Source organism: Bos taurus, chromosome 5 (genome assembly GCF_002263795.3).
Source record: "Bos taurus isolate L1 Dominette 01449 registration number 42190680 breed Hereford chromosome 5, ARS-UCD2.0, whole genome shotgun sequence".
Taxonomy (NCBI): domain Eukaryota; kingdom Metazoa; phylum Chordata; class Mammalia; order Artiodactyla; family Bovidae; genus Bos; species Bos taurus.
The window spans coordinates 104,721,315-104,730,876 of record NC_037332.1 but is presented as its reverse complement, the minus strand read 5'-3'; positions in this window follow the sequence as shown (position 1 = coordinate 104,730,876).

Genomic DNA, 9,562 nt, shown 5'->3' with positions numbered 1-9,562 from the left:
ACAGGGGTTAAGTGTGGGCTCTGGAGCCAGGCAGCTGGCGCTCTGACGTGAACTCCATCCTACAGTTGCCGTGTAACTTAGGGAAAACTAGCCCCTCCAGTCGTGCCCTTGTCATCTATAAAATGGGGGAAACAGTACCCAGTAACACGGGGATCGGTGTTACAGTGAGAGGTGAGAGGTGTTGCAGGTCAAGCACTTAACTCGGGACTGAGCACTTTCCAGGTGCTCACTGTGGGGTAATCAGTGTTCTGATTAGAGGCGTGACCTGGAGAATCGCAGGGAAATGGCAGTGGGAATGGGACAGCCCCTGTTCCAGACAGGTTCAGGCTGCCGTGCCCAGGCCATTTGTGTTCAGCAAAGCCCTGCTACAAATCCAAGCCCAGTGCATGCTGGACATCAGCCACCAGCAGGGCAGGTCACACTGCTGCTTTCGAGAGGTCTTCCCAGATTGCGTGCTCCTGCTGTGAACTCTGCCCGTAACCTGTACCTGCTCTGAGTCTGGGCTCAGCTTGTTCCAGTGCCACCCCTATGGTCACATCTAGTGTGGCTCTGAACTTGTGCACTGGAATCAAATATTCAAAAGCATAATCACAGACTTATGTGGCATAGATGTATACACGTATGTATACTATTTATGCTTACTGCTTAAGTCTATGCTTTGGTTTACTGCTAAGATGTAGTAAATCACTACATCTTACATTTCAGGCAATAGGCTTCCTGTAAAGGAGGGTCTGCTGTGGCTGCTTCACCCTTCCCAGGGCTCACCTGCGGACACCAGTCTTCACCCCATTTATAGTGTTTTATGCTTTTTATCCCTGCTTCCCACTGCTTTGCTTTTATAAAGCAGTACGGACAAAATTCCTTGGAAAAGAACATGGCAATCCACTCCAGTATTCTTGCCTGGAGAATGCCGTGGACAGAGGAGCTTGGTGGGCTACAGTCCGTGGGGTCACAAAGAGTTGGACACAACTGAAGTGACTTAACACGCATGCATGCATGGACACAATTACAGTACATGGGTAAAATAACCACACAAGCTCTGTGCCCATGCCCAGGGCAGGGGAGTCAGCTGTCACTGCACTGCTGCCTGTAGTCCCCACGTGGGAGCATGTAACGTGTGGCTCCCGGCGAATGTTTCAGTCAGCACTTGAAAGGGAGTCTGGGGATATTCAGCACACCTCGTCCAACGTGCATCTTTTTAAAATACCAATCTAATTCTTTTACTTGCTCTGTTGTATTTTTTTGATTGTTTTTTAAGTGGGCCATTGTTTTCAAGTCCATTTTGAATTTATTACAATATGGCTTCTGTTTTATTTTATTTTTTGGCCTCGAGGCATGTGGGATCCCCAGTCAGCGATCAAACCCTCACTCCCTGCATTGGAAGGCGAAGTCTTAGCCACTGGACAGCCAGGGAAGTCCCCCATGTGCATGTCAATTCCAAGGGAAGTTGATGAAAGCCCAGGACTTGCCCAGGTTAGAGGCCGGAAGGGTGGGAGAATGTGGTTCCCTCCCCTTCTGGGAGCCAGTGAGGGCTTTCCTGTCCTCGACCCAGAGAGCAGAAAGACTCCCGGGGCAGCTGTGAGTGGTGGGGACTCTGGGTGAGGTGCAGGGCCAAAGCGGGTGCCCTGCTGGAAGCCTTCTTGTCTTCTTGGCAAAGGTCCTCTTCCCGGTCCCTGGATCTGCATATGTTTTCCCTCCGCCAGCGTGCTCTGGGTTCGGACCATCTGAGGCACCCATGCTGCAGTTCCCAGAGGCTTAAGAGCAGGCTGGGGTACATGTGGGCGTCTGGGCTGGCGAGCCTGGGAATCGGGGAGGGGGTGTCTGCACAGGGAAGCTGGCCCACCCCAGTCATAAATGCCATCCTCTTAGGGACCCGCAGGAGTATTTTATGGTTTCATTGAAAGCTGAGCCCCCCGCGCAGCTGTTCTGCCCAAGAATTCCAGGGGGCAGGGACGACGGGGCGGGAAGTGGGGAGAGGACCCCTTGTCAAGGAGCTGAGATCTTGTTACTGGGGTTGAGGGGAAATTGGATGCAGTCCCAGGGCCCAACCCTTTCTTGCCCCACACCCCAGGGCGCTGGCTCTGCTCACAGCCATCAGGACACGGGGCCCAGTGTTTAATCCCCATCAGCCAGGGAAATGGTGTCAGGGCCAGTTCTGACAGTCTGTTTTCAAATGGGACAAAGTTTAAAAAAAATCTTCTTAAAGCTCTTTGGAAAGCAAAGCCTGTTCCGTGTTAGAGGTGACAGGTTAGGCTCTGCTGCGGAAGGGAACGTCCCCTCCCGCGTGTTAGGCATGCTCTCGCTGGCTGGCTGGTCTGCCCACCTGGGACCTCTCTCCTCGGGTTTTCACGGGTCCATCTCTCTCCTGTCATTCAGATTGCAGCTTTCAAGGTCGCCTCCCCGAGGGGGCTTCCCCAACCACGCAGGTTCACTGCCACCCCCTTGCTAGTTCCCCGATACCTTCTGCCGGTGACAAGGCAGGCACTTTGTGAACAAGGATGGTTTCTGTTCTCTTGGCTGCATTGTTACCAGCATCTTGAAGACTGCCCAGCACATCACAGGTGTTGACTTAAAAAAATATTCCCAACCTAAAAGTTGAGAGTTCTGTTCTAGGGTTTTTTAGGACTTCAAGTCCAGGACACAGCATCTGAAGTGACCCTGAGAAAACTACTCTGAGGAGGCAAGAGGAGGAGCTAGGTTATACAGAAGTTTTCCAACAAAGGGGAGCATCAAAAGATTATTGTTAATTAAAGAAAGCCAAGTATCCCAAGCTAAGGAATGTAGTGCTTTTCTATTATGGGAAGGTGCAAGAGTCTGGGCTCACTGAAATCATTCCTTTCATATGCTTCTCAGCTATCCTGGGCACAGTATATTTTTTCACATCCTGAGCTCCCTTCGGGTTCAGCATAGGGAGTGGCTGTAGTCTGATGGCTGCCCGACAACAGGTATTCCTCTCTTCCCTGTGTATCCTTAGGGCTCATCAGCTCACGATGCAGGGTTGCAATCATTGATAACTATGACATCCTTGTCTACTGATATGGCAGAAAATGTTCAATTTCTCACAGGCATTCAATAAATACATTTTATTATGTTGAACAAATGAGTGGTGCCTAACACCTACGCTGTTCGTTTTCTTTACTGAAGAGATGGAGAGAATATAACAAGGGCGGCAGAGTGGGGATTAAGGAGATGGACCTGAATCAGGAAAGAAAAATCATGCCATTTTTTTCTTCCAGAATAACCTGCTCATACACAAGCACTTTTTAAGTTAATTTCTATCGGCGTATACTTGCTTTGCAATGTTGTCAGTTTCTGCTTTACAGCAAAGTGAATCAGCTGGAAGTATACATATATTCCCACTTTTTTTGGATTTCCTTCCCATCTAGGTCACCACATAGCACTGAGTAGAGTGCCCTCTGCTCTACAGTACTTCTCATCAATTATCTATTTTGTACATAGTATCAATAGTGTGTATAAAACAGTTCCAATCCCCCCGTTCCTCCCACCCACCCCTTTCCCCCTTGGTGTCCATACATTTGTTCTCTAGGTCTGTGTTTCTGTTTGGCAAATCAGATCATCTATACCAGTTTTCTAGATTCCACACATATGCATTCATATACAGTATTTGTTTTTCTCTTTCTGACTGACTTCACTTTGCATGTTAGGCTCTACATCCATCCACATCTCTGCAAATGGCACAATTTTGTTTCTTTTTATGGCAAAGTAATATTCCATCGTATATATGTAGCACATCTAAAGAATCACTTTTTGAATTGCGATACATATTATACACACCACGCAGATGAGCAGACATCCCCTCACAGTCTCAGGGGCAGGAGCTAATAGATGAAGGGGAAATCGGATACTCTTATGCTTGGGAAAAGACCCCTCCAGGGGTGCAGACTTGCCAGGGGCCCCGGTTGAGGTCTCTGTGGGGTCTCTGGAATTAAGCAGGCCAAGGAAGGAAGAGCCCTAAGGCAAGTCCTCACCCACAGTTTTGCTGAGGACCAACTCTGTTTTTTGTGCAATTATTCCATTCCCCTGGTCTTTTCAATCCACATTGGTCAGAAGCCTATTATAAATGAAGCAGAGTCCCTGCCCTCAAGGAACTTACAAGTTCATGATCCCAAAGGTGCAGAAAACCCTTAGGAGTGTATTTCACTCACCATTAGGTTCAGATTTAGTTATTCCTTCTCAAGGTTTGCTGCTGCTGCTGCTGCTAAGTCGATTCAGTCGTGTCCGACTCTGTGCCACCCCATAAACAGCAGCCCACCAGACTCCCCTGTCCCTGGGATTCTCCAGGCAAGAACACTGGAGTGGATTGCCATTTCCTTCTCCAATGCATGAAAGTGAAAGTGAAGTCGCTCAGTCGTGTCCGACTCTTCTCGACCCCATGGACTGCAGCCTACCAGGCTCCTCCGTCCATGGGATTTTCCAGGCAAGAGTACTGGAGTGGGGTGCCATCGCCTTCTCCACTCAAAGTTTGCAGATAAAGCTAAAATCAATGATCATCAGTTAAAGATCTCAATCAGAAAGATATTTACATTACGGAGGCGTTTACACTTCTCCAAATCTTACTCAAATTGCGTTTCTCTTTGCAAAAACCATTACTATTCAAAGGCAAGCTTTTGATTCACAGTCATGTCCTCAAACCCATCTCCCACCTCTGTAAATGATTCCTTGGTTCATGTAATGGCTCAGGTCAAAAGTACAGGCATATTGTGTAAAAATAAACTAGAGAGGGAGATACTTGGTGGCCCAGTGGCTAAGACTCCATGTTCCCAATGAAAGGGGGGCCCAGGTTGCACCCCTGATGGGAGGACTAGATCCTGTGTGTTGCAACTGAAGCTTCACGTGCTGCAGCTAAAGACTCCTCGTCTGCTAAGGAACATCAAAGGTCCTGCGTGCCACGACTAAAGCCTGGTACAGCCAAATAAATAGATAAACTAAAAGTATATTTTAAAAGAATGCCTTTAATTATTTACAAAATGAACTATATACTTATATATAAAATGTATTATTATTCTTTTCTATACTGTATCTATTACCTATGTAACTCTATCTCTACAATATATACAGAATCCAACCACTCTCCCCACCTCCATTACCGCCATCCTCACACAAGCCACCCATACCTCTCACCTGGATTTTTCACAAAAAGCATCTCATGACTGGTCATTCTACTCACATCCTTCTCCCCTATAAGCTTTTCTAACCAGTGAGCAGAAAGATCCTGATGAAGCATAAGTCTGATTACGTTCATCCTCAGCTCCAAATCCTCCAATGACTTCCCAACCAACCCATAATAAACCCCAAACTTCTTACCAGAGCCCGCCCAGATGGCCTGGCCCTGACCACCTCCCTAACTGCATCTCCCATCCTTTGCCCTTGCTCCCTTGGTAACCTGCTCCAGCCATAGGCACTATCGCCTTTCCCTAATCTGCCAAACCTCCCTACCTCAGGGCCTTTGTACTTGCCACTTGCCTGGGACCCTCCTGACCCAGACCTTCTCATGGACCATTTTTCATGACTTTTCAACCTCTATTCAAATTCCACCTATTCAGAAAGACCTTTCTTCGTCATCAGAGCTAAAATGAGCACTATCACCACCATCCTTTCTCCCCCACAGCATCCTCTGCTCTCTCTGTTCTTGAACCTTGCTCATCACCACCTTCTATTTTATTAAACGTTTGTTTCTTTGCTGATCTGTTGCTGAATCTGAGATGCCTAAGTGCAGAGGTCTCAGATACCCTGGCTGCCCACAGAGTCCTAGAATCTAGGTCAGTAACCTTGCTCTTCCCAATCATGAAACAGACTTTTGTGGAATGAATGCTTGCGTGTTCACAATAATTCTCCTAATCGTTCTAAATGTTTCATTTTTAGATAGCTAATAAGGACCTACTGTATAACACTCTGTGCTCTACTCAATGCTCTGTAATAACCTATGTGGGAATAGAATCTAAAAAAGAGTGAATACCTATATATGTATAACTGATTTCACTTTGCTGTATGCCAGAACCTAACACAACCTTACAAATAGAGGATGAACTTACGGTTGCTGGTGGGGGTGGGGGAAGGATGGGAGGAAGGGATATTTAGGGAGTTTGGGGTGGACATGTACACACTGCTATATTTAAAATGGATAAGCAGCATGGACCTGCTATAAAGCAGATGGGACTCTGCTCAATGTTATGTGGCAGCCTGGATGGGAAGGGAGTTTGGATGAGAATAGATGCAAATATGTGTATGGCTGAGTCCCTTTTCTGTCCACCTGGAACTATCACAACATTGTTAATCGGCTATATCCCAATACCAAATAAAAAGTTTCTTTTAAAAAAGAAAGTATTGGAAAAGACCCTGATGCTGAGAAAGATTGAAGGTAAGAGGAGAAGGGGAGACAGAGAAGAAGATGTTTGGATTTTATCACTGACTCAATGGACATGGGTTTATGCAAACTCTGGGAGATGGTGAAGGACAGAAAAGTCTGGTGTGCTGCAGTCCATAGGGTCACAAAGAGTCAGACACGACTTAGCAACCGAATGATAATAACCACTGCTAGAAGCAGAGCAAGGGGCTTCCAGGTCAGAAGCAGGTAGGTGGGGTCCTGAGGCTGCATGAGACCAACATGGCAGGACTGACCCCAGGAGGAATGCCTCTAACTTCAGAGAAAGAGCAGGGGGACCAAATGACCTCTATCCCCTTAAACCCAGCCTCAATTCCCCTGTCTGCACAGAGTCTGATGGCGATAGAATGGTGCCTATCTCGTGGGATTTTGAGGGCAGAGAGAGAGATAGTGCATGTGAAAGTATTTTGTGAACTATGAAATGAGTTAATTTTCTACTTGGGGTGGGAGGGTTGGTACGCATTTCATCCTCAAAACAGAAAACCACATGAAAGCTACAGGGACATATTGTCTTCTTTACTCTGAAATTGGATGCAGAAAATATTTTTCCTTATTTTAGGATGCCATGGAAATCATTCTTGTTGGACAGAATATTACCATCCAGAAGTAAGGAATTAAGAACTCTAGTAACCAACTTTCTCCTATTTTGTAGAGATATTTGAGATCTGTGTCCCCCTTTATCTCTTTAACCTCCTTGCAGGCGTAGCAGGGAATGTAATATTCAATAAAGTGCTTTACACTGGGGGGAAAAGAGATGGTTACCTGGACAGTTCAAGATTTTGTCAGCCTGAATGACCTGTCCCAAGAAGAATATGCCCTCTATGGAAAAGTTTCCAAGTAGAGAAGGATGTAGACACATTGAAGGGCTTCCCAGGTGGCTCAGTGGTAAAGAATCCACATGCCAATGCAGGAGACACAGGTTTGATCCCTGGGTCAGGAAGATCTCCTGGAGAAGGTAATCTCAACCCACTCCAGTACTCTTGCCTGGGAAATCCCATGGAAAGAAGAGCCTGATAGGCTGCAGTCCATGGGGTTGCAAGGTATCGGACACGACTGAATGACTGAGCAAATGCTCACACCCGCACACACACACACACACACACAGATACATCTAAAATGTTCAAAACATTGGAATGACACAGAGGACTATTTCCAATGGCCTATTCTCCTGGAGGCAATATTAGTTGGAAAGATCCCATCATTGGACTCTCTGGGCAGAGTCCAGTCCCAGGCCATTTGGGCAGAATCAGTGGAAAGCAGAAACTGTATGGCCACCCCCATACAGTCTTTCATTACAGATGAAAGACACTTGGAGCTGCAACGTGACCTCAAGGCCCTAGCACTGGAGGCCACAGACACCCCTGTAAGAAAGCACAGGGCAACCTGGACCCGCCTTGGGGGTCTACCCAGTCCTGCTGTGCTGGGCTCTGAACTTGAGCCAGCCACCCCCACCTCAGCCTCCCCTCTCCCCTAACCTGGTTACCACCAGGGGGCTGGACCAGGCCAATGATTTCACAGCCTGGGTGTTTCGGAGAAAAACCCAGAAGTTTTGGTTTTTTTCAAATCTAGTTTCTTGGACTTTTACCCTTAGACGTTCCAAGTCAGTGGGCTTGGAGCACAACCCTGGAATCTGTATGTTTCACAAGCACCTGCTGTGATTTTGAGGGGAAGCCATGCTTAGGAGCCAGGAGTCTAGGTTTCTCCTGATTCCTCTCCTGTGGAGAAGGAAATGGCACCCCACTCCAGTACTCTTGCCTAGAAAATTCCAAGGATAGAGGAACCTGGTGGGCTATAGTCCATGGGGTCACAAAGAGTCAGACACGACTGAGTGACTTCACTTTCACTTTCTTGGGTCCTCTCAGCCCTGGCTCCAGCTCCCTCCTACTCTGTGGGGACATGCTCTAGAGACTGCAGATTTGGAAGAGGATTTCATAGACAGGCAGAGAGGGAGGGAGCCTTTCCAGGACAGGCGTAGATGGTGTAGGAACAGCTGTGGTAGCTGCAAAGAACTGAATTTTCTGTTTTGAGCCTCTTCAGAGTCCTGGCTGGTTTTTATTTCTACCACCATCAGATTTCTGCACCATCTTGACTGTTGCCATGCCTGAGATTCCATCATTTCTCATCTAACAGTGTAAAAACACAATCGTAATTGATCCAAAAGTTGTCATAATAACAACAACCAAAACATCGCGTGCGCCCTCTCCATCTGCTGAGAATCCCACGGGGGCCTGGAAGCAGCCAGGAGCCACTTGTGTGCAGCTGTGGCTTCTTGCTCAGATCGCTGTTTTGTAGAAACAAAGCAGGTGTCCCCAGGGCCTTCCCTGGTGGCTCAGATGGTAAAGAATCCACCTGCCAATGCAGGAGACACGGGTTTGATCCCTGGGTCCGGAAGATCTCCTGGAGGAGGAAATGACAACCCACTCCAGTATTCTCGCCTGGAGATTCCCATGAACAAAGGAGCCTTTTAGGTTACAGTCCATGGGGTCAGTGAGCATCAGACACGCCTGAGTGAATACACAACAACAGCAACAGTAAAGGTGCCCCCAAGGGTTGCATCTTTCCCCAAGGGGTGGTCACCTGGCTGAGGGCAGGCTGTCGGAGCTGGGATAGGAGGTACCAACAGGATCTGGGGCAAAGGGACAAGCAGAAGCCAAAGGGGTAGACGTGGATGTTGAGGGTGTGGCTTGGCCCTACCAGGCAGGGCAGGTCAAGGACCAAAGCCAGGATGGGACGGGATCCTGCAAAGGGACTAGGATGAGAAGCATGAGGCCTGAGGCACATACAGTAGTTGGCTCCATCCTAGAGAGAGGCCGGTGGACAGGGTCAACAGCAGGCAGTGCCAGGGGGTCGGCACTCCTGAGAGTTCTACTCAGAGCCTCAGGCCAAAGCTGAACACCGGGGACAAGGCCTGACATACCCCAGGCTCTAGGTTTGGGTGAGAGGATGGGAGAGGCAGTAAGAGAAGCACCGTTAATCAGTCCTTTCTTATGAGCTGTGATGCTGGGCCCCTTCACTCCTTATGATGCCCTGAAGCCTGGTGATGCCCACTTAGAGGAGAAGAAGTCGAGGCATAGAGGGGCACCAGCATGGGACTGCTGGGCGGCAGAGCTGGTGTTCACACCCCCAGTCTCTGTGAGCTCCTGTGTTTTGTCAAGGGTG